We start from the raw sequence: 23,335 nt of genomic DNA, 5'->3' as shown, positions 1-23,335 counted from the left end.
GCACGTCAAGCTCAGCATCGTATCAGGCAGTGGTGATTAAACCCTGCTCCCAGCACGGTTTGATCCTGGTTGGCTGGCAGCACTCTGAATACAGCTTGCCCTGGGCTATGCCGCCCACTCAGCACACGTCAGCTCCCTCGAGCACGCACAATCCTGTTCAGACACAGTAATGTTCTGTGACAGAGACATGGCTGCCATGGGCTTGGGGCTGAGGCCTGCCCCCTGCTGGGCCTGTCTGTCAATTACAGCTTGCTCCTTGGCCTGGGGAAAAAGACCCACGGGCAACCTGGAGAACCTTTGGATCTCCCTTTTCACCCCTTCTTCCTGCAAAGAGAAAAACCAGGCACTAGCTGAATGGGGCAGCAGATCCCACTGTGCCCAGAGTGCAAGCTAGGGTAGGTTGATTTAAATCACCAAGCAGAAAGCCTCGATTTAAATCGTCCATTTTAATCAACTTTTCCATTTGCACTTCAGTTATTTTCTACAGAAAGGTGCATTCTCATTGATTGATATAGCCATTAAAACAACTTGATTTACAACTAAGATTTGGTACAGCTTTTGGCTAGCTAGGAGGGTGCACTATAACTGTACACATTTATTTAAGCAATTATATAGCTTAATATTTTCCGATTTTCATTAACTGAACATTCTTGGTATGCTAGGAAATGACAAATGAGATATTCCTTATTTACTCACTAAAGAACGTTTTGCTCATGATTTGTGTGAAGCTGCATTAGAATGGTAACTGGAATTTAATTAAACACACAAAACAGCATATACAATATGTTTTTATTAAACAAAACAACCTAAAATGTTTGAGATACGTAAACTTCTCTGACCAAAACACGTTTCACATTTACAACTAAATGATTTATTAAACAGAGCATTTAACTGTAGTCAGAGATTTAAACTGATTATTTCAGGTCAGCCTGGGAACATTTTTAGATATGCCTAAGTGAAAGTGACTGGAGCTTAAGTTCCCACCCTGCCTAAATCTCTTGAAAATGAGACAATAGTCTCCTACATTACTCAGGCTGTCCTTCAAACTTTTAAAACTAGTAGATCTCATCCCTTCCCTCTTTGTTTTTATTCCATGACTGGAAGAGAAAGACGAGATCCCCAACTTTTTCAACTGCCAACCAATTTCTTAGCTTTAACTGAATTAATTCAAATGAAGAAAATATTCTTTCTGTGCCTGAAGAAGAAGCTATTGCTGTCAAAAGATGGTTTAGCCCTTCAACAAGCTCTGGCTCCAGCTAGTGCCTTCCACCACTAACTTTCTTTAGAGCATCACCAGCCTGCCAGAAGCTGGAAGTGGATGACAGCAGATGGCTCACTCAATAATTGCCCTGTTCTGTACATTCCCTCTGAAGCATCTGGCGCCAGCCACTGTCACAAGACAGGATACTGGGCTAGATGGACCATTGGTCTGATTCAGTATGGCCCTGCCTATGTTCTTATCAGCAAACATGTACTACTTGACTGATCCTTCCCCACCCTGAAATTTACTGATGGCCTGATTGACAGGTGATTATTAGATGTCCATTTCATAGCAGCATCTTCTTCAGCAGTTAGGCATCTAGAATATTGGCAAGAAAATGAGGTGGAGAAAGTGCTTGATCCATCTGCTTCTTTACTGCCTGCAATTTGACTTTGTTGGTGGGTCTTTCTTTCTTCAAGTTCTCTTGAAGCACCTTCCGAATTTCAAGGGCATAAGCCAAGCAGCAGTGGTCCGTCTGCAGTTTGTCCGAGGCTATGGAACTAGGGCTCAGGATATTTAGCATGTCGTCTACATTTCTCTTTAGTCCGATGTTGTCTATTTTGGCTGCAATTGTTTCTTCAAAAATTGTCATCAGCATAGGCCAATTCTTAATAAACAGCTCCGAAGATGCCATCGTTCATCGTGGGGGAGAATTGGTTTGGACCCTCCGGCTCTCTTCAGGGAAGCTGAAGCAAAGTGGTTGTTAGATGGATTTTGCAATTTCAACAACATTTTCCTTTATTCTTGGAGCTGTACTTAAGTCTTGGGCTAAAACGTATGTCAAATGAGCCCAGTGCCCATGTTATAAGTTTCAGATGCCCTTCATTATCTTCTTCTAGATTTCTTCTCTTCTTTGCTCCATTTGCAATACTGTGACAAAGTTACACAGCTGACACTTGAATTTTTGTTCATACCCTATTAGAGTTTTTACTGCTACTTCTTTTAAGTATTCTGCTATATGGGCATTTCCTGATATATCAATTGTTTTTGTAAGATACAACCCCATCTTCTGTTGTCACACCAGCACATATTACTGGATCACTGTGTACATTGCTCCACCCATCAAGACTCAAATTAATGAATTTTCTGTCAATGTTTTTTGCACATTGTTTAATTTCCTTCTCATATATTATACCAGCAACCTCCCAGCAATGTCTGCTCTGCTGGGTGGAGTGTAGTCTGGTTATAATGAGAACCATGTCCATGAAATGTTTGCTCTGAACAAGACAAAAGGGAGAATTAGTTGTTTAAATGAACCGAGCAATCTTTTCATCTGTGAGTCTAGCTGGAATTGGTTGGTTCGCATTACAAACTCATCCCTGGTTTTATTGGATGATGAAGAAAGTCTTTTTATTATCCAGGTAATTTACCATCTGACGTATGTTTAGTTGCAGCACTGCGGGTGGGACCAGCCGATCACTCTGAAGTTGTAGGAATTGCAGATGATGGATGTTCATGGATCCTTATGTCTAAGCTGGCCACTGAAACAAAATAGTAAAAAAAGTCATTCTCTCACTGAGTATTACTCAGTGCGCTGCTTGAAAATAATGAGATTATAAAACTGATGAGAGATCCCTTCTATTCTTCCACTGTTTAAATAATATAATTTATTCTAAACCCAGTTTTAGAGGAAAATAATTAATACATCGTAAGGGTTATCTACAACTATTTAAAACCTTGTCACTAGCAATATACCAAACAGCTTGATTTTTTTTAAATGTTAAAATTCATAAATGCCTAATAAAGCTTTACTTTTAAATTGGAAATCTACATGTAGGAGATCTGATTATATTAAGCAATAAAAAATAATTTCAGAAGTCCAGCAGGAAGAGTAAAAATGTAATGGATAAATACAGGAACTCCTCACTTAACGTTGTAGTTATGTTCCTGAAAAATGCGACTTTAAGCGAAACGATGTTAAGCGAATCCAATTTCCCTATAAGAATTAATGTAAATGAGGGGGTTAGGTTCCAGGGAAATTTTTTTCACCAGACAAAATACTATATAATGAATACACACACGCAGTATAAGTTTTCAACAAACAATTGAATACTGGTACACAGTGATGATGATTCTGAAGCTTGGTTGAGTGGAGGAGTCAGAGGGTGGGATATTTCGCAGGGAATGCCTTACTGCTAAATGAACTAGCAATTGACTGAGCCCTCAAGGGTTAACTCTCACAACACTCTACAGGCAGCAGGAAAGGAGGGAGGGCAGACAGAGACACACTCCCTGTGTGTGAGAGAAAAAATGTGCATTTCCTCTTTAAGTAGCTGACCCCAGGCTTAAGTACACTGCCTTGTTAATTAAATCAGCTTGCTGAGACCTGAGATCGCAGCTACTGCCTAGAAGCTCCCTTCCTCCATCGTGTGTCCCCCCTGCTCTATGGAAGATAGGGGTAAGCAGGGTGCAGGAGCAGGGGGGAGACACCCTGACATTAGCCCCTTTTCCCCCCCTCTCCCCGTACAGCAAGCAGGAGTCTCTGGGAGCAGCTCCAAGGCAGAGGGGAGGAGCAGCACATGGCAGTGGGGGGAGGGACAGCTGCTACACAGGGAACTTAGGGGAGTGGGGAGCTGATGGGGGGCTGTTTGTCCACCTGGTTCCAACCACCCACCAGCTAGCTGCAATGGGCTGCTCTTCCTGCAAGCAGTGGACAAAACAGGCGGCTGCCAAACGACAAAACAGGAGGCTGCCAAACGACGTTAGAAGGGAGCATTTCACAACTTTAGATGAACATGGTCCCTAATTGATCAGCAACTTAACATCGAAACAACGTTAACTGGGATGACTTTAAGTGAGGAGTTCCTGTACTCCCACAGCAAACTAGCCTGCCAATTATATTTTGTACAGAAACAGTTCAAAATTCATGAGCAATCCTCCCAAACCACAAATTGACGCCAATCAGTGAAGTGATCATTTACTTGCGTGGAAAGCCATGGTGGGCCGTCTGTAAGAATAGTGCCAAAATAAGATTACTAACAAGCTGCGCCAGATTATTCAGACATGCCCACATCACCATCTGTGAAGTCATTGCCTTCGGAGGTGCATTGTTCAGAATGTTGTTTCATTCTGGCCACCAGGCCTTGGAACTCTTGGATGCCCTGTTTGCATTGGCCATGTGTTCCTTTTTGACCCAGGTGTACTGGCATTTCTTGAAAATATTCCTAACAAGGGTCTTTTTTATGACCTGCAGCCATGGCAGGGTTTTTCTGCCCAGTCCCAGGTGATGAAACCAGTACTAGAGGCTGAGCTCTGAAGAATATTGTTCCTTCTTCCCAGTCTCCTGCTTTGACTCCAGTGTTGTGCCTTTCTCCCTGCACACGCTGCTCCATCTCCCTTGTTATGTAACTCCCCTCCCCCCCCCCCAAAACCAAAAGAACTAACTTGTACCCCTCCTCTGATGACAGGCATCACGAAGGCTGCGGGTTGCACTACAGAGCTGTGCACAGCTACCCTGACCAGGGTGTGGAGAGGGAATGGCAGCCCCAGGTGCCAACAGCAGGGCCAGCCACCCCAAGCAGGAGACCACTGGGAACAATTCACTTGGGTCCGGTAACGGTCCAGGATGCAGGCACACGGCTGCTTGGTGTTAATGCTTTTCATTCAACTTGCTTAAGCCTGAACCGATGTTCCAGCAGCTGGAAGGGGCTGTTCACACAGCTTCTCACCTGGCAAGCCACGCCCTGGCCCATCGGCCTAGGTATAACCCGAGGTACGAACGCTGGGCTATATCCCAGCTGGCACTCCCACTAGCTCAACTCCACCTGCACTGGTGTAAGCTTGGCCTTTGAAGGAGCATTCACTGGGGCCCACGACCACCCTTGCAAACTGGGGAATCTGGCTGCTTGCGCCTGCAATGGGCGATTTCCCAAACAGCAGCACGTTCCCTGCCCCCCGTGCCTTGCACCACAGGAAGGCAAACCACAGCCCAGACACTCATGAGCTAAATCAACTTCCCCCACCATGGCATCATCCCCACTTCATGGCTGGGGGAACCAAAGCACAGAGCAGGGACATACCCCGAGGTCCCCAAGGGGAAATATAACCCCAGGAGCCTAACCCCAGTGCTCAGGACATCCTCCACAGAGCGCTGGGGGGATGGAGTTGGGAGTGTCTTGGCCTGGCCACACTGCACCATGGCACAGTGCTGCTCCTTGCCCCAGCACTGGCAGATGCAGCCCCGCTAGCATAGCTGGCAGCAGGCTGGCACGGACCCCAGGTGGCATAGCTGGCAGCAGGCTGGCATGGACCTCAGGTGGCATAGCTGGCAGCAGGCTGGCACGGACCCCAGGTGGCATAGCTGGCAGCAGGCTGGCGCTGACCCGAGGTCTCTCCTCCTCTTGCCTGCAGTATGCCTCCTGCTCTGGGAACAAGCAAGCAGTGCAGCTGCTGGGAAGGAACAGCTACTTCTCTCTCTTTGCCAACCCCCCGTGTTTGATCAGCCAGCGCCAGCGGCTGGCATGCCCGGCCCCGGAGATGACCCTGCGCCAGATCAGCCAGCTCATCCGGGTCTTGAGGCAGCTGAGACTGCGGGACGCTAAAGATGCCCAGCTCCCCCCCACTCCGAGGTAAGCAGGAAGGGTGATTGTGGGGCACTGTGGATCCTGGCAGCAGCAAGTTCTCCGCCCCTGCATGGCAGGCGAAGGGGCCAGTTAACAGCCCTCACTCTGCACTAACTGAGCCAGGACAGCAGGGAGTGATGTGGTGCAAATACCTCTCGGGCACAGCATTGGCGGTGCCATGGATTGTGCATTCGGGCTGGATTCTGCTCTGACCCAGAGTGCGCAGCGGCAGTCACTGCATGGACCCTGGGGGGTTGACACCAGAACAGCTGTGAGCAGGCTGCAGCCCAGGCCTTTCCCCTGCCTGGAGCCAAACCCCAAGTAGGCAGGGTACCTGGAGTGGGACAGATGGGTGCCCACAAGAGCACCCCTCTGGGGCTCTCCCAGCTGCTCTGGAGCCTTGCCCTGGAGCCAGCCCCGCCTGGCAGGACCCTTAGTGAGCTGGCCGGTGCATTTTGGGGCACCTCTTCTAGCCCAGCAGGCGGGCAAAGGGGATTGTGAGAGTGCAGGAGAGAGACCATAAGGGGGCAAGTGTGGAGAGGCTGGGTAGCAGCAGGCTGGCAGCACAGGGGTCTGCCCCAGAGGGGATGGCGTACATCTGACCCTACTGTCCTCTCCCCCTCTCAGCAGAAGCCGCTCCGCCAGCGTCTCCACGGCATCCCAGCAGTCCCGGGGCTGGGCTAACCCCTGCCTGCGTTGCTTTCAGAGACGGCGCAGCTGCAGCCCACCCTGCGTGGGCTGAGGGAAAGGAGCCAGTCGACAGGACAACCTGAACGTCTCTGCACTGGCCTGGAGGAGAGGAACCCCTGTCCCACAGAACCCCTGGCACTCCCATAGTCCCATTCCTGGGGCTGCAGCCTCGCAGTGTTGCCAATCCAGATCAGGGACTGGGGGGATCTGGCCTCTAGCTGGCTGCAATGACCCTCCCCAGGGGCAGGGCCAGTTCTAGATGGGGGTGACCCAGCCCCCAGACACAGGGGTTGGCGTAGCCATGTCCCCCTTGGGAGCCTGGCAGCAGCAGAGCAATGACATGCCCAGCAAGGGCCCCACTTAGCTATAGACATGGGGCTCTCCAGCTGGCGCAGCCACAGGGTGTGTCCTTCCTTGGGCCAGTCACCCTGCCCCATGGCCACTCTCTGGCAGAATGGGGTCTCCCCAGGCATCGCCCGCCCCCCACTGCCATGCTGGCACAGGGACATCCCTCTCAAAATGGAATTCCCCCACGATCCCCAAGCTGGGATCCTCCCCCACCCTGGAAGATGTTCTTGATTTGGCATCACCGGCTGGTGCTGGGCAGGCATTGCTGAATCACTCCCATCGCCTGCAGCCTGGGAGCCCCAGGCCCGTAGCTTTGTCACCAGAGCACAATTCCCCCAGCGTGGCTGGATTCTGGCCTTGGGTTAGCAGGAGTCCTCCCCCCAGAGCCATCTCAGCTTCCCTACACTGACCCATGGCCCTGCCCTGCCTGTGGCTGCTCCACTAGTGACTTATAAAACAAGGCCTTGCATTCCTTCCGTGAGGCAGGGTCTCTTCTCCGAGAGCCCAAGGGCGGCCAGTGCAGAAGGAGCGCAGGGCTCTGGGCCTGGGGCTAAAAGGGCAAACTGATGCTGCTGCTCCCTCCCACCGATTACCCCTGCAAATAAAGGGGACACTGCTATGCTGTGGGCTTGGCCTGTGCTTACCGCGCAGCGGACGTTCACCTGGTGCGGGCACGGAGCAGCAGCTAAACTGCATGGATGGGACACAGGCGGGAGGCAGAGGAGTGCTGAACGCTCGTTAGCTGGTGACCCTGTCTAACCCACAGCCTAATTACACTGACCTAGTGCAGGGAGAAGGGCTAGTTTCCACCAATGCCCACAGCTGCGCAAGCGCTCCCCTAATTCGCCCCCCATACTCCGCTGCAATCCCCAGCCCTGATTTCCCCCCCAGCTCTGCCAATGCCCCCTGCTCCTGCCCTGCAGTCCCCTAGCTATTCCAACCCTGTTCCCCACCCACAGCTCTGCCCCCTGCAGCCATTCCAGCTCTGCTCCCCCTGAGGGGCTATTCCATCCCTGTTCTCCCCCTCCACTGCTCGCCAGCCCTGCAGGCTCCTTGGTTATCCCAGCCCAGCCATTCCCCCTCAGTCCTGCCCTACAAAGCCCTGGCTCCCGAGCAGCAGGATGACACCACACAGTGGCCTAGGGAGATGCCCACACGAGGGCTGGCAGAGACGTGCCCGTTCAGTTGCTGCAGCAGGTAACTCACTGCATGTCCCAGCTTTTCGCTCACTCCACTACTCTCACAGCGACCAAACTCGGCTGCCCTCTTGGTTACTGCAAAGGAAGGTGCACGTGCCGAGTTTGATTTGTGCCCACTGGACCCAGGACCCGTGCACACACACTGACCATGCACTCATTTGAACAAACTCTGGCCCAGAGCCCTGGCTCTGTCACTGACTGCAATCTTGGGCAAGCCACCCAGGCAGAGATTTTCAAAAAAGCCTAAGGGAATTAGGTGCCCAACTCCTTTGGACTCCTTTGAAAATCCCAGCCTTACTCATACCATGCCTCAGTTTCCCCATGTGTAAATATGGAACAAAATTGAAAGACTTGTAAGGGGGTGCAAAGGCAAATTCGTGAAGGTCATAAAGAGCTTTGAGATCAGCAGCCAGATGGGGCAGAGCCGGGTCATGGGCAGAGTGACGTAGGAACAGCTGGCAGTCGTATGTGAACAAGTGACTGAGGAGGCTGGGTGGGGAAATCCCTGGTACCCAGCGAACATGTAGGGGCAGGAGTGGGAAGGCCAATAGGCTGCATGAAGAGTCTTGTAAATAACATGGTCATGATGAGAGCCTGATGGTACCAACCCAGTTTCCCTTTCCCCCGCCAGCTGTCTGCCTCTGGCGTACTCTTCCACCAGGGCCTGCCTCTGGCGTTGGGGCCCTGACCTCACAGAGAAGAGCTGCTAACTAAGCCAAGCTCTGGCAGAGCCTGGAGTAAAGCTCCCAGGGGGGCATGTCCTGCAGGGTGGATGTGGCGCTGGAGCTATTTGAACAGAGTGCTCTCCACAGCTGTTAATCAAACACTGACCTCCCACATGTGGCATGGCTGCCCCCCCCCAGGCAGGCATGTACACATTGGGATTCCCCATAGGAGGTGCCAGCATAAGCCACACTATGGGATAGCAGGAGAAAAGGACAAGGCCCAAAGGCTCAGGGGCCAAAGGGAAGTGGACACAGCATGCTGGAAATTCATATGCTCAGGGCTGAGGTGACTGCCAGATGTAGGATCAGGAAGGGAATTCCTACACCCCCCCAACTCCCTGCCACCTTCCTTTGTGGGGTTCCAAGACACCCCCCAGGATCAGGCAGGTGTGGGATCCTACCCGGACAAGTACAGCTATCCTCAGCTGCTGGCAGGTCCCTAGAATGATGCTATATGGGAGATCACAGTTCTGGGTGCCCCAAGGATACCAACCCAGCCCTCTGGCCAGGGCTCCAGCTGGATTCTGGCCATGATGTTCCTTGGCCAGGTAGAGGGGTCACTGCCGCATTGCTCTTTGGGGGCGGGGCTCGGTACATTGCAAGTTGCTGCAGGCCCAGCCCAACAGACTGGGAGCCCAACACTTTGAATCAAAGAGCACACAGGATTCAAACCGCCCTGGATCCCCTCAATCAGTGCTATGCCCCAGGGTCCCTTGGAGGGGCCCCTGCAGTGTGCCAGACTCCTCCCCCCCCCAGGAGCCCCACTCTTCCTCCGTCTCCTAGCCTGAGCCTCTGGCCCTCCTGCTTCATACCCCGAGCTCTGCCCTGCGAGTCAGGTCCGGAGCAGAGACACGTTTGCTGTTCAGGGACTGACACAGCCAGGAAAGTATTTGCAGTGACCCCAAGCACAGCAGGGGACACAGGCCGGGAAGGCCTTGGGCTAGCACAGTCCATTAGGGCCAAGCCAGCACAGTGGGATTGCAGCTTCGGCTCTGTTGCTCTGAGCTGGAAGGAGTCTCAGGAGACAGAGACAGCTTCCTCCAGAAGTCCTTTGTTCTTGAGCTGCTCTCTGCTCAGCCTCAGTCGTTGTTTCCAAGGTGTCAATGGTTTGGGGCACTGGGGCTTTCTATTGTCTCTTCAGGGGTCTGCATCGATACAGCAAGTTTCTGACAGTTCCTTACTCGTCCTATTGGCTGCGGCCCAGACAGCAAGGGGACACCCACCCCTCATGTCCTGTGCTGCCCCAAGAGCAGACTCAATACCTTTCCCTCCACTAGGCAGCCATGCAAAGTGCAGAGGGAAACTGAGGCACACACCAGCATCATAAAAATATTACAGTGGATTCCCACTTGGTTCCGGGGCATATCCAGCTCCAGGGAGAAGGACTGGAGAAACTCAAGGATTACACAAGGACTCTAAAGCGCCCTGCTGCAGGGCACAAGCCAAACTCTGGCCATTGAGGGGCAGGTCATCCTGGAACTGGTCCTGTGGGGTTCTTGTACCTCCCTCTGAAGCAGCTGGAGCTGACCACTGGGCTAGCCGGGCCTTGGGTCGGACTTTGGCTAGTACGCACTCTGCGCCTGACAGAGCCGGAAAGCTTTCATTCTGGGCAGAGGCAAGGCTGAGCCCTGGGCTCCCCTCCCGGGAGAGGCTGGTTTCTAAGGCAGTAACTTGACCCCGCGCTCATGAGGTTTATGCTGGTACCCAGTCTGCACAGAAGAGCTCAGGGTATTGGCATGTACCATGGATGCACTAACACTATCTAGAAATTCCCTGTCCTTGTGCCCCTCAGCAAAGCCCCCAGAAGAACATACACCCCACCCCCACACAGACACACACGGAATGCCCTGTGCTGGCTAGTGTCCGCTGCTGTAAAGCCACAGGGCCAAGCAGGCAAGGTGGTTCGGAGAGACAGGTGGGTGACTGCTAGGGACTGGACTGGGCCCGAATCTCACCTGCACTCGTGGTCCAAGATACACCAGGATCAGAGTCTGCAGCTGACGTATTAACCCCCTGGGCCACTCTGTGCCCTTCAGAAGGAATGCAACAGTCATCTCCAACAGAAACTAACGAGGTTTATTAGCATTACTGGATGCTGCTGGCCACAGTCCCAGATGCCTTTTAACGGGACAGTAATTCCAATGAGTCAGCTTCCCTTCAGTGCAGACCCCACATAGCACGGGCCAGCTTACCTGGAAAGAGTCCATTTGTCAACCCTGCTTCTGCACTCAGCCCCAGTGAGCAACAGGTACTTGGTGCCTCGCGCCCAGGCCAGGGGGAACTGTCCTCCGAAGCCAACGCTGCAGCTAACGTTGCAGGAGGATCTTGTATTTCGGAGGCTCGCATCCTGCTCTCTGCTCTCTTGAGAGGGCGTGCGTTGGGCTCTGTTCCTGAATCTCCCTGCTGTGTGCGCCTGCAGACAACGACAGCCCAAATGAGAAACAGCCTGTCTGCACAGCACCCTGCAGGAATCTCAGAGCATGGGCGGCTGCCAAGCGTGCCCAGGAAACATGGGATCTTAACAAGCCAAAGTGAGGAGGGCATTACAAGGTGAAGGGGCAAGTGACAAAACCCCACAGATAGGTGTAAAAAAGGTGACCTTAACAGAGGGCTAGTTGCTGGGGAGGAAGGAGAATGGAAAATTGCAATGGGGCTCAGACAGTTTCACCAGCATGTTGTCTAACCCTGGGCATTGTCTACACTACAGCTTCCATTGTTGTCCAGCAATTCCTCTGGTGGAGCAATTCCTCTGGTAGGCCCCACAAACTGCCCTAGTGTAGACAAAACCAAAGTAAGAGCCGTGTGCAGCCTGAGCCCTATAATTTGGAAGGCTCTATTCCAAGCACCTAATCTAGGGGCTCCCATGCTAGGTCCCTCAGAGAATACCAGGCTTGGACGGGACCTCAGGAGGTCATCTAGTCCAACCCCCTGCTCAAAACAGGACCAATTCCCAGACAGATTTTTACCCCAGATCCCTAAATGGCCCCCTCAAGGATTGAACTCACAACCCTGGGTTTAGCAGGCCAATGCTCAAACCACTGAGCTATCCCTCCCCCTAATACCCAGTTTCTTCTCTTTGCTACCAAAAACAGTCTCGCTTCCCCATAAACCCCCAACAGAAAAAACTCTGAGCAGCTGGGACCAGCCTCTCCAGGACATAGGAACACCAAGGACCCATATGAACCAGTCACCTTGGTGTCCACATGATCTTACTGCCTTCACCTTCAGCCCCCCAGCACCCCGCATCACCACCACCTGCTGCTCCTGTCCTATCTCAGATAGCTCCGCGGGTCAAGGATCTGCTCCAGGCAGGGCCATTTATGGCACGAGATTAGGAACAAGCAGTGCAGTCATCCCCCACAGCTCCCTCAAGCACCTCGACTGCGGACCATGCTGTACAACACTGAGCTCCTCCCAGCGGAGGAAAGAGCTCCTCAGACTCCCCAAGCCAAAGCAAGAGCATCCTACTGAAGGCCAGCAGGGCGGCCAGCGTCCCACGCACGGCCCGCTAGGAACGGTCCTTTGAAACAACAAGCCAGGTGGATACAGACTGATGATTTTTCTGATTTTCGGGGGATTTTTTTGAGTTATTTAAGTACGTTTTTTTCTTTTTAAAAATAAACCTGTTTCAAATGAAATCTGAATTTAATAACAAAACATGTTAAAGCCTAAACTTATTACAACCCTGGAAAACATTTAACTAAAAAAGAAATATGCTGAATCCATGAGCCTCTCTCAAAAACATGGGAGTTAAAGGCTGCTTTTCTGAATAAAGAACAAATCCAGGGTGGTGATGGGGGTAACTATTAAGGCCCAGTTTTATAAATATGGCACAATGGTAAGAAAGTCAAGAGACCATCTCCTTTTCAAGAAACTTGACAAGACTAGGAACTTAAGCTCCAGTCACTTTCACATAAGCATATTTGAAAATTGTCCCAGGCTGAACTGAAATAATCCAAGAGCCAAGGTAGGTGAGGGATCATCTTTTATTGGACCAATCTGAGCTCTGTGTAGCTCGAAAGCATGTACCTTCCACCAACACAAATTGGACCAATAAAAGATACTGTCTCACATACCTTCTTCTCTCTCTCTCATATCCTGGGACCAACATGGCTACAACACTGCAAACAACTGAAATTCACTGACTTCAGTTAATCCCTCTGTTTAGTCAATTATTTAGGTGTAAAACTGACCACGTTTTGATAAGAGAGCTTTATGTACCCAACACATTTAAGGTTGTTTTGGTTAAATGCTATATCCTGTTTTGTGGGTTTCATTAAATTCCAGTTGCCATCCTAATGCAGCTTGACACAATCTATGACCAAACAGCTGATTATCTAGTAAATAAGCAATATCTCATTCACCATTTTCTAACATGCTAAAGATGTACAATAAGAATGTGAAAATATTAATCTAGATCATTGCTTAAATAAATGTGTATAGTTATACTGAGCCCTCCTAGGTACCAAAAAAATGTACCAAAGCCAGTGGAAAGCTTTATTTAATTGTAAAATCCAGACGTTGTAATGGTTATGTCAACCAATGAGAAAGCACCTCTCTTTAGAAAATAACTGAAGTACAAATAGAAAAGCTGATTAACATAGTGATTTAAATGGCCTTGATTTCCAGTCAATCCACCCCGCAACAAGTGCTCTAGGCCCAGATCCAATTCAGCTGCTCTTCTCCAGAGTACGAGGGGCTCTGTGGCACAGGCAAGGCTCAGGCTCAAGTCACTGGAGTTCATGAAAGATGCAGGAGGCGGGTATGTAGCTGCATGCTCCTGTGACATAGTTACAGGGCAGGCCAGTAACCGGAGAGCATCAGCGTGGCTCCGGTTACAGAGCTTTTTGAAGGCACTACAGAACAGCCTAAGCCACGGCCTCCCTGCTCAGCCCTGCTCTTCCACCTGAGCTGCTGGGACGGGGCTTAAATTTGGTTGCATCGATTGTGGGGTGAAACTTCATCAAGTGCCCCAATCACTGAGGTGCTGACAGTTGCTGGAATTGATGACAGAGGCCTGGTGCTTGGGCAACGATCAGTCACCTCTCCAATGAAAGGGAAATGTACTCTCTACCTACCACACCCAGGTCGGGGACTACGAGAAGGGGATTGCAATCTAGTGGGCACAGACTTCTGCCCATTTGCCCCAAGCTTGACCCCTTCTGTCCCATCCTCTCCAACCCATCCCTGTCCTCATCCTGTATCTTCCCCACCACGGCTCCTTGTTCCAGTCCCAATCCCCACTCCTCAAGATTCTCATCCCAGTCCCAGTCTCCCTATCTGATCTCAGTCTCCCTCCCACCACTGTCTCCCTGTCCCAGTCCCCCCACTCCTAGCTCCTCATCCAATCTGTCTCCTCCCCACTGGCCTCCAGTTTCCCACACGCCAACATTCCCCATCCTCATCCAATCTCAGTGTCCTCATATACTCAACTCCTTCTTCCGGTCTCTATTATCCAGTGCCAGATCTCTCCCTGCACCTGCATACTCCTCAGATCTGCCTCCCCTCCTCTCACCTCACAGGCTCCCAATCTCCTTGCCCAGCCAGTCCCAGTCTAACTCCCGGTTTCCCTGTTCTACCCAGGCCTCCAGTCTCAGTCCCCCCTCAGGCTCTTTGTCCCAATTTACTCCACTGTCTTCTCGATCCAATTCCTGACCTCTCTGCATTAGGTTCAGGCAGCTTCCTCCTCCATGCTGCCTGGTTCCTTCCGGGGGAGCGCTGAAAGCAAAGGGGAGCATGGAGCACAGAAGGGAGACAGGCTCCTTGCTCTCCGTTCTTGTGCCCAGACCTGGACCAAACACGGCCTACAGCAGCCAGGAACCACAATGGAGGAAAAGTCCTGCTCAGCGTGGATGGCCTCTTCAGAGATTTTAGCTAAGAACTAGCAAATCTCTAACTTGTGCAAATTGCATTTGTTTCAGTTTTAGAACTTGGCCAGATTTGGATGGATTTTCACGGGGATGGCAAGAGGCACACCCCAGGCACAAAGGTCACCCTCCTGCCAAATGTGAAGTCCCTGCTCCAGAGTACGGAGGCACGAGAGCATCTGAAAGAAAAGGTTACCAAAATAGGGAAAACAACCTATCCACCCCTAGTCTTGCTCTCCGAAATGGTCAAAATGTTTTGGCTGACATTTTCCAAAAGAATTCTGCCGGAAGCAGACACCCAGCATGGAAAATTCCAGCTCAAATTATAGTTTGGCAAAGTTATAAGCAACCGGGATGGGTCTTCTCCTGGAAAGTGTCAGGCCACTGTAACACGTGAGGCTACCAGCCCTGCCTGTAACAAACAGTCTGGAGAAGGTAGTTCAGGAATGTCTGTTCTCCCGTCTCATAAAACAAGGCCCAGAGGACAGTGGATTAAATTAAAAGGCAACAAAATTTAGAATGGAAAAAAGGAAATATTATTTCACACAAGCACACACAGTTGGATGGTGAAACTGAATTGTGAGCATGAAATTAGCAAGATTCCAAAAGGGAGTGGCTATTTATAGGGATAACAAGACCAGCCAGAGTGATCATACTTATGCTAACAAACGTGGGAAAGGTTTCAGAGTAGCAGCCGTGTTAGTCTGTATCCGCAAAAAGAACAGGAGTACTTGTGGCACCTTAGAGACTAACAAATTTATTAGAGCATAAGCTTTCGTGGACTACAGCCCACTTGGATATTAAGCTTCATGCTTCAGGGCTTAATCCAACCTCCCTAGAGAGAGCAGGATGAGACCTAATGTGGGGGCAGATTATCCCACATCTGCTACTGCTGGGTTCTTACACCTTCCTCTGAAACACCAGCCGCTCTTGGAGACAGGACACTGCACTAAATATCTGGCCCTTGGCTCTGATCCAGTCTGGCAGTTCCTGTGTTCCGCCTGCAGCTGCATTGGCTCCGCAGCGCTAAAACAGATGGAGCCAGGTTGGCAGAGAGAAAGGAGAGGCAGGACAAAACTGGGAGGAAAGATCAAACCAGTATCTTAGATGCCTATATACAAATGCGAGAAGTATGGGGAATAAGCAGGAAGAACTGGAAGTGCTAATAAATAAATACAACTATGACATTGTTGGCATCACTGAAACTTGGTGGGATAATACACATGATTGGAATGTTGGTGTGGATGGGTACAGCTTGCTCAGGAAGGATAGACGGGGAAAAAGGGAGGAGGTGTTGCCTTATATATTAAAAATGTACACACTTGGACTGAGGTAGAGATGGACATAGGAGCCGGAAGTGTTGAGAGTCTCTGGGTTAGGCTTAAAGGGGCAAAAAACAAGGGAGATGTCATGCTAGGAGTCTACTACAGGCCACCTAACCAGGTGGAAGAGGTGGATGAGGCTTTTTTCAAGCAACTAACAAAATCATCCAAAGCCCAAGATTTGGTGGTGATGGGGGACTTCAACTATCCGGATATATGTTGGGAAAATAACACAGCGGGGCACAGACTATCCAACAAATTCTTGGACTGCATTGGAGACAACTTTTTATTTCAGAAGGTTGAAAAAGCTACTAGGGGGGAAGCTGTTCTAGACTTGATTTTAACAAATAGGGAGGAACTCGTTGAGAATGTGAAAGTAGAAGGCAGCCTGGGTGAAAGTGATCATGAAATCATAGAGTTTGCAATTCTAAGGAAGGGTAGAAGGGAGAACAGCAAAATAGAGACAATGGATTTCAGGAAGGCAGATTTTGGTAAGCTCAGAGAGCTGATAGGTAAGGTCCCATGGGAATCAAGACTGAGGGGAAAAACAACTGAGGAGAGTTGGCAGTTTTTCAAAGGGACACTATTAAGGGCCCAAAAGCAAGCTATTCCGCTGGTTAGGAAAGATAGAAAATGTGGCAAAAGACCACCTTGGCTTAACCACGAGATCTTGCACGATCTAAAAAATAAAAAGGAGTCATATAAAAAATGGAAACTAGGACAGATTACAAAGGATGAATATAGGCAAACAACACAGGAATGCAGGGGCAAGATTAGAAAGGCAAAGGCACAAAATGAGCTCAAACTAGCTACGGGAATAAAAGGAAACAAGAAGACTTTTTATCAATACATTAGAAGCAAGAGGAAGACCAAAGACAGGGTAGGCCCACTGCTTAGTGAAGAGGGAGAAACAGTAACAGGAAACTTGGAAATGGCAGAGATGCTTAATGACTTCTTTGTTTCGGTCTTCACCGAGAAGTCTGAAGCAATGCCTAACATAGTGAATGCTAATGGTAAGGGGGTAGGTTTAGCGGATAAAATAAAAAAAGAACAAGTTAAAAATCACTTAGAAAAGTTAGATGCCTGCAAGTCACCCGGGCCTGATGAAATGCATCCTAGAATACTCAAGGAGCTAATAGAGGAGGTATCTGAGCCTCTAGCTATTATCTTTGGAAAGTCATGGGAGACGGGAGAGATTCCAGAAGACTGGAAAAGGGCAAGTATAGTGCCCATCTATAAAAAGGGAAATAAAAACAACCCAGGTAACTACAGACCAGTTAGTTTAACTTCTGTACCAGGGAAGATAATGGAGCAAGTAATTAAGGAAATCATCTGCAAACACTTGGAAGGTGGTAAGGTGATAGGGAACAGCCAGCATGGATTTGTGAAGAACAAATCATGTCAAACCAATCTGATAGCTTTCTTTGATAGAATAACGAGCCTTGTGGATAAGGGTGAAGCGGTGGATGTGGTATACCTAGACTTTAGTAAGGCATTTGATACGGTCTCGCATGATATTCTTATCGATAAACTAGGCAAATACAAATTAGATGGGGCTACTATAAGGTGGGTGCATAACTGGCTGGATAACCGTACTCAGAGAGTTGTTATTAATGGTTCCCAATCCTGCTGGAAAGGCGTAACGAGTGGGGTTCCGCAGGGGTCTGTTTTGGGACCGGCTCTGTTCAATATCTTCATCAACGACTTAGATATTGGCATAGAAAGTACGCTTATTAAGTTTGCGGATGATACCAAACTGGGAGGGATTGCAACTACTTTGGAGGACAGGGTCATAATTCAAAATGATCTGGACAAATTGGAGAAATGGTCTGAGTTAAACAGGATGAAGTTTAACAAAGACAAATGCAAAGTGCTCCACTTAGGAAGGAAAAATCAATTTCACACATACAGAATGGGAAAAGACTGTCTAGGAAGGAGTACGGCAGAAAGGGATCTAGGGGTTATAGTGGACCACAAGCTAAATATGAGTCAACAGTGTGATGCTGTTGCAAAAAAAGCAAACATGATTCTGGGATGCATTAACAGGTGTGTTGTGAGCAAGACACGAGAAATCATTCTTCCGCTCTACTCTGGTTAGGCCTCAGCTGGAGTATTGTGTCCAGTTCTGGGCGCCGCATTTTAAAAAAGATGTGGAGAAATTGGAAAGGGTCCAAAGAAGAGCAACAAGAATGATTAAAGGTCTTGAGAACATGACCTATGAAGGAAGGCTGAAAGAACTGGGTTTGTTTAGTTTGGAGAAGAGAAGACTGAGAGGGGACATGATAGCAGTTTTCAGGTATCTAAAAGGGTGTCATAAGGAGGAGGGAGAGAACTTGTTCTCCTTAGCCTCTAAGGATAGAACCAGAAACAATGGGTTTAAACTGCAGCAAGGGAGGTCTAGGTTGGACATTAGGAAAAAGTTCCTGTCAGGGTGGTTAAACACTGGAACAAATTGCCTAGGGAGGTTGTGGAATCTCCGTCTCTGGAGATATTTAAGAGTAGGTTAGATAAATGTTTATCAGGGATGGTCTAGACAGTATTTGGTCCTGCCATGCGGGCAGGGGACTGGACTCGATGACCTCTCGAGGTCCCTTCCAGTCCTATAATCTATGAATCTATGAATCTAGGTGTGTGGAGTCTCTGTTATGGGAATACGCAGGGAGGAATATAATCCCTCTCCCCCCACAGGCTCAGTGGGGCTAGCCGGAGTCAGTACTGCCAGCCTGGGCACAGACATTGGCAGGGCAGGAGAAGTGAGGCATTCATTAATGATCTGGAGGATGGCGTGAACTGCACCCTCAGAAAGTTTGCAGATGACGCTGAACTGGGAGGAGTGGTAGAAACACTGAAGGGTAAGGATAGGATACAGAGGGACCTAGACAAATTGAGGACTGGGCCAAAAGAAATCTGATGAGGTTCAACAAGGACAAGTGCAGAGTCCTGCACTTAGGACGGAAGAATCCCATGCACTGCTACAGACTAGGGACCAAGTGGCTAGGCAGCAGTTCTGCAGAAAAGGACCTAGGGGTTACAGTGGACGAGAAGCTGGATATGAGTCAACAGTGTGCCCTTGTTGCCAAGAAGGCTAACGGCATTTTGGGCTGTATAAGTAGTGGCATTGCCAGCTGATTGAGGGACGTGATCATTCCCCTCTATTCCACATTGGTGAGGCCTCATCTGGAGCAGTGTGTCCAGTTTTGGGCCCCACACTACCAGAAGGACGTGGAAAAATTGGAAAGAGGCCAGCGGAGGGCAACAAAAATGAGTAGGGGACTGGAACACATGACTTATGAGGAGAGGCCGAGGGAACTAGGATTGTTTAGTCTGCAGAAGAGAAGAATGAGGGGGGATTTGATAGTTGCTTTCAACTACCTGAAAGGGGGTTCCAAAGAGGATGGACCTAGATTGTTCTCAGCGGTGGCAGATGACAGAACAAGGAGTAATGGTCTCAAGTTGCAGTGGGGGAGGTTTAGGTTGGATATTAGGTAAAACTTTTTCACTAGGAGGGTGGTGAAGCACTGGAATGGGTTACCTAGGGAGGTGGTGGATTCTCCATCTTTAGAGGTTTTTAAGGTCAGGCTTGACAAATGGGATGATTTAGTTGTGGATTGATCCTGCTTTGAGCAGGGGGTTGGACTAGATGACCTCCTGAGGTCCCTTCCAACCCTGATATTCTATGATTCTACCAGAATTACTTTTCGGCACACAGCCAGGAGACAGACACTGGCTGAGTCTGCCTTTGCCTGAGTGGAAGGGCTCTGTCAGCACCCCTTCCCTCTCCATAGACATGGCAGGGATCTCTTTCGGTCCCCAGGCTCCTCTAGGATTTCACTGCAGCCTCTGAAACAATTGGAGAGGCACAGCCAGCGGCCTCTCTGAGCTGTGGCTATCTGAGCTGCCATCCTCAGTTACAGCAGCACGTTGGTGACAACAGCACAGCCAGATGACAGCAGCGTTAGAGGACTAGGAGATAAACTCAGCTGGCTCTCCCTTCTAGCTGGGCATACAGCCACCGTGCTCTGAGCCTGGCTAGGCAGCAGTGGCCCCAAAGAACCAGCACTGTCATTTCTGGAACATTTCCCTATAGATCCCAAGTATGCCCTCCAAGAGGCCGTTAGCAGCACCTCACTGATTCCCTCTCACCAGGAGCTGGGTGGCTCAGCATGAGGCCAAGGGACGGCCCTGACTGCAGACATCAATGGCCAAGTCAGGGAGCCAGCGGAATGGATCTGCAGGTGCTGAGACAGCCAGTTCTCCTCTGGGAGCCTTAACGCCACAATCTGAGTGCCCTGGTGATGCCACGAGGCAGAAGTGGCAAACCCGAGCCAGGGCACAATCCCACCCTGGGCTCAGAGTGTTCTCCCCGCCAGCTACCACACAGCTGCTGTTAGCAAGCTTCCTGCATTTCCTTCCTTAGCAGGCCTCTTGTCCCTCACTCTGCCTTGATACATTCCTGAGCGAGAGCTAAGCAGGAAATTATCTCCTGTCTCCAGGACTCCCTGACAAGCTGGTCCCCCCGCAGGGATGGACATGCTCCAGCTGAGCCCAAGGAAAGCCTGGCCAGCAAGTCAGCGACCCATACTGGGACTGGCATGAAAGAACTTGCCACATGGCTACCAGCTGGTGGGTCCTGTGCTCACCATCGACAGAGCTATGTTTGAAAACACAGATAAACCTCACCAGACCAGCCTTGACCCCCTCTAGACAAGCCTGAACTGGGCTGCCAATGCACAGTGACATGTTCGAAGCAACCTTTACTAGAGGGCGGGGAGAGCTGACCTTAGGCATGGCCCCAGTCCCCCGAGCCTGCCAGCTGGGGTCACAACCAGTCTAGTAGGGCGCCATTTGGGAGGGAGGGGGTCTCAAACACAGCTCCATCTACAGCATCTTAATGTAGCTGGGTCTGCTCAGAGGACACCTTTAAGTGAAACAGAGTGTCTGAGTGCTCACCAATAGCCACTAGCCAGATGGGGCCCAGAGTGGATGGTCTCTATAAGGAAGCTCCGCTGAGGAGCAGCTTGCCCTCTGGATAACAGCAGGAGGCTTCTAAACCATCATCCACCAGACTAAGATGTTGTTCCAGGGCCCCACAAGCAGGAGTTCTCTCCACTTTTCCACACACACTTAACCCTGAAGGAGTTATGAGCCCTGGTATTACAAGGTCAATGGCACACAAAGGGTCTGCTTCTGACATCAGCAGTAGCTTCAACACTCCCTTGGATGTGGTTGGGTCCTGGTGGGCACCAGGCGTCCCACTGCAGATGGAATCTCACCATGGCAGCAGGCAGAATTCCAGCCACTGCTACAATGCTGTTTATTGAGGGGCTAATGCCAAGGCTCCGCAGGTGCACGGAGCAGGAAGCCCAGAGAATGGCTGGGAAGTAGCATAGAGAACAAAGCAGCATGTGCAGAGCATTGACCCAAGTGGAGAAGGTCTCAGCTGCAGCTTTTATTCTGGTTGAAGATGGGAGGGGAATGCTGGGATGTCCCATGCCCTGAGAACAGAGCCATTGGCTGTTCACTGTCTATGCAATGCAGCTAGGGCTGCATTACTGTGTGAGCGAGGACAGCGCAGCCTTCCCCGGGGAAGGAGATGGAGCATGCTTAGATTTCTAGGGAAGCTGCTTCTGCAGCTTAGGAATTAGTGATGGGCGATCAGACCCAAGGCTCAGTCCTTTCAAGGCAGGCAGCATCTCACCGGAGCTGTGCCACTGGGGGGACATCTGGTTTCTTCGCCCTGCTGGAGGGAATGACATGCATTCTGGCTTGGTGGCACTGCAAGTGATGCTTGTGGCGGAAGGCATAGCCACAGGAGGGGCATTCAAACTGCCTTGGAGTGACGTGGGCTTGCAGATGCGCTCTCAGCAGCGCCTCACTCTGCAGGCAAAAGGCAGATGTGATGCATTAGGACAAAAGCAGCTGCAGCAGCCATCGCTTCTTAGCTCCCGAGTAAAGAGGAGTTGTGTCCTCGCTCCGAACGGCAGGGGCAGGGTGCCAGCACCTGGGCTGATCAATAGGGGATGGACACTGCCTTCAAACTGAAAAGACCTAGGGGGTCTCCTTGTGCAGGACAAGGTGATGGATTTGGAACTTTTCACCTCTAGGTGGCTAGTGTGAATCCAGTTAAGACGAGCCACCACTGTCCTCTGTTAGCGGCTGGTGGCCTGTGTGAACTGAGTGCTGGGCCCACACAACCCAAACCAGCACCCAATAGGCTGGGAGCCCAGACACAGAGGCCTAGGACAGACAGAGCTGAACTTCCATCTGTCCACTAAAGGCCGTAACTCTACATCAGAGCTGGAGCACAGTGGCAGGGGGAAGAGCAATCCTGGGGAGGTTGGCACTGCTACGGGCCATGCCATCCCTGTTCTGTAGGCAGAGGGCTTCAGTCTCCAGAGATACTAGGAGGCGAGGCCCCATATATCCCAGAATAATTCCCTATTGCCGTGAGAAAGGGGCTCTTTCCTTGCCATTAGTTGGACTAGGAGCTGCTGGCTGTGTCAGGCTGCATTTATCTGGTTACTAGCCTGCACCCCCAAAGACCCGGGAGTTTGGCTTGCACTGCCCAGGTTGTCCGAGGCTCTGAATGTGAGGCAGCTGGGATGCAGCCAGCGCTCAGCCTGCCGGGGAGTCCCTTACCTCTGCTGCCCTCTGTCTTCACCAGAGAAGAAGTAGGATTAGCATGGTCCCAGGTAGAGCGAAAACCATCCTAACTGCAAATACTCTCAAACTCATTCAACAACAGTTCCTTTCAGGGCTGCAAGAGTTTACCCAACACCTACTAGCTGGAGGTGCGCAGAGAGGAGGGCTGGGTAACGTGCTGAGAAGCCCAGGCCCCCCACTCCCCCAAACCCATAGCTGCAGGGAAGGCAAAGTCCTCGGGAGCCAAAAAATCTTACCGTGTTATAGGTGAAACTGCGTTATATTGAACTTGCTTTGATCCACCGGAGTGTGCAGCCCCCCCCGGAGCACTGCTTTACTGCATTATATCTGAATTTGTGTTATATTGGATCACATTATATTGAGGTAGCAGTGTATGTATTGATGGATCTTTCATTTTGTACAGTGCTAAGATATTGTGGTGATGGGTATTTTAGTACACCCTGACCCAACAGCCTTAACTAATAATCCCCCTTCTCCTGCCCACACACAAACTAACACAGAAATAAAAGCGGCTTCAACTTGGCCTGGAGCACTACTAAAACTAGGGGAGAGCACTCGGGTTTATGACCGTGAAGGCCCTGTCTTGTTGAGATTATAGTCTGGGATGGGCAGAAGTTCCACCCACACTGATCTCAAGTGCTGACTGGAGATAGGACCAGACTTCCTAAGAGACTGTCTGCTGTCCTAACCTATCAACA

At 50.3% G+C, this 23,335-nt stretch overlaps 1 protein-coding gene across 1 annotated transcript in view; it reads right to left on the bottom strand.

Annotated features, from left to right (window-relative positions):
* Positions 1 to 772: 772 nt before the first annotated feature.
* WDR59 (WD repeat domain 59) overlaps positions 773 to 23,335 on the bottom strand; it is a 107,598-nt gene continuing 85,035 nt past the window's right edge. The window contains exons 26-27 of the transcript XR_010592640.1: positions 10,978 to 11,198; positions 773 to 2,742 (exon numbers count right to left, since the gene is read on the bottom strand). The gene's annotated coding sequence lies outside the window, so the exon portion shown is untranslated. The remainder of the gene's footprint in view (positions 2,743 to 10,977; positions 11,199 to 23,335) is intronic.

This window comes from Chrysemys picta, chromosome 14 (assembly GCF_011386835.1).
Source record: "Chrysemys picta bellii isolate R12L10 chromosome 14, ASM1138683v2, whole genome shotgun sequence".
Taxonomy (NCBI): domain Eukaryota; kingdom Metazoa; phylum Chordata; order Testudines; family Emydidae; genus Chrysemys; species Chrysemys picta.
Note: the sequence above shows the minus strand (reverse complement) of the source record. Positions and strands in the feature narration are given on the sequence as shown.